This window comes from Lactuca sativa, chromosome 9, assembly GCF_002870075.4.
Source record: "Lactuca sativa cultivar Salinas chromosome 9, Lsat_Salinas_v11, whole genome shotgun sequence".
In the NCBI taxonomy this organism is placed as follows: Eukaryota; Viridiplantae; Streptophyta; class Magnoliopsida; order Asterales; family Asteraceae; genus Lactuca; species Lactuca sativa.
The window spans coordinates 188,728,846-188,731,175 of record NC_056631.2 but is presented as its reverse complement, the minus strand read 5'-3'; the positions used below and the strand labels follow the sequence as shown (position 1 = coordinate 188,731,175).

At 33.3% G+C, this 2,330-nt stretch overlaps 1 pseudogene; it reads left to right on the top strand.

The window, feature by feature from the left end:
- Positions 1 to 672: 672 nt before the first annotated feature.
- Positions 673 to 1,291, top strand: LOC122196146 (ABC transporter D family member 1-like; annotated as a pseudogene).
- Positions 1,292 to 2,330: the final 1,039 nt, after the last annotated feature.

Here is a 2,330-nt window from a genome sequence, read left to right as displayed (position 1 = left end):
GAAAATTTCAAATAAAATGCTTCAGATTGAACAACTAATTTCAAAAGTTTGGGTCTTTTTCTTTTAACACAATGCATTCTAAGGGTACAGATTAAACAAATGAGCTTAAATTAGGATAACATGGTTCTAATAAGATGGTTATTATGCGTAATCCTTCAAATAGATCAATTTTGGAATTCAATAATTGCATGATCTTACTTTCACGTTGAATATTAAATACTTTCTCAATTGTCATTACTAAATAGTATTAACTTTACTTTCTCAGACAACATTTTTGTTGGAGTTATTCCAAAATAGATATGTGAGCTTAACATATGTGTATTGACTACAACTTTCATTTCCCTGTATACAAAAATACATACAATTTTGACTTTTAAAACCCTTTCTCAGTAATTCTAAATTTTGTTTAGATTTAATGTTCTAATTTTTGGGAATTAAGCCAAAAATAACATGTTACTTTTATTTTGAAAAATATTATGTTTTGTTTGTATCTTTAAGACAAAAATAGCATGCTATTTTCATTTATAAACCAAAAAAGCATGTAACTTTCGTTTTAAGCCAAATAAAACATGCTACTTTTTCATTTTTAAGCAAAAATAGAACACTGAATAGTAAAACGGGTTTTGGAAAGACTGATGCTTATTTATTTCCTGCCATGAATGTTTGATCTGGATCGCTGGTGCTGCTGATGCAAATATTCTGGATATGCATTTAAAAAGGATTCTAGAGAATGTGAAATTGTTGTACCTTTTTTAAAGAGAAGGGAAGTGGGATGCTAGTCAGAACTGGGAAGACATATTGTCTCTTGGTGAACAACAAAGATTAGGCATGGTGAGCTTCCACCACATCATTATCATATTTATTAATTACTATGGCTATTGTATTCTATTTTTTTTTGTTTTTTTGTTGTTTTCAAGGCTCACTTATTCTTTCACAAGCCTCGGTTTGGCATCCTAGATGAATGCGCCAAGTAAGCTAAGCTATCCTCATGTTTATCAAGAATTTGAATTAATGCCATATCCTGTTTGTTTCAGTGCTACAAGTGTGGACGTTGAAGAGCACCTTTATCGGCTTGCACGTGACATGGGCATCACAGTTATTACATCTTCACAGGTACCTACCTACCTACGCATCTTAATTCTTAACTCACTACTCTCATTTTTATTCACAAAAAAGTTACCCTTTTAATCGCTTTTCTTGCTGCCTCCCTGCTTCTCAGCGTCCTGCATTAATATCATTCGACTCATTAATTAATTTAAATAATATATATAACCAAAACCGAAAAAATTAAAATTGTGGGCTTTGTCATCGGACCAATTTCCACGGATATGCTGGTTTAGTTTAAAAGAATTTGAAAATGAACATTTTTCCCTTATATCTATTTGGCACGTGGCTAACCTTGTGGGCTTTGTCATCGGACCATCAGGCATAAGTTGGCGAAAATCTATATTTCTTCAGACAGAAGGTTTCTATTTCTATTTCTGTTTTCCCCAAATTTTTGCACATATCCACTCTGGAGTTGATAAAATCAAATTTTGTTTACTTTTTCTAGGACTACCCACTCTTTTTGGCTTGCTTGTAACATTTTATGTGGGAACGAAGGTAAAAAAACCATCAATATTCTACACCCTCAAAGGCCCACCATTCTTTTTTAGCGTTTGATTTCGGGCAAAATTGTAAAATTTTGGTAGAATTCAAGTGGTACCCTGCTGCTGCTACTGCCATGTTTCCAGCTTATTATGAGTTCATACTGGTTACTTTTCCCTATTGGGGTGGGCCCGCACCAGCAGCTAAAACAGAGTCTTATCAGTTTCTTAAACCCACAACAGTCCACTCCGATACCCCCATCAATTTGGATCAGCTTGTAGGTTTATCCAAACTCAGTTTAGGGGACTCAATCGGTGACAAGCCATAGCCGTCAGCAACACGTTCCTTTTTATCCGACTTCACTCGGTAATGTAGTTTCATATACTTCATAGAATGTTTGTATTAGATTTAGTGTATATGGTTACATACTTATATTTTTGTGTTTTTCTCATTTAAGCCATAAAATTTTACTATTTTGGTTTTATTTCCAGCCATTGACCATATATCAAGCAATTCAAATTGCTTCTGTGAACAGTTGATCCTTGAAACTACTGATGAACTATGCATACACTACCTAGGTATTTTTATCACTTTTAAAACCTGATTAGCTTATTGCATATAGATTTTTTTGGACCTACTATTCCACATGCATATAGAGTTTGTTGGTAGGTTCTAGTAACAATCAGAATATTGACACTTTTATATGTAGTGTGTATTTAAATAGTGATTTGTATGATCTTGTA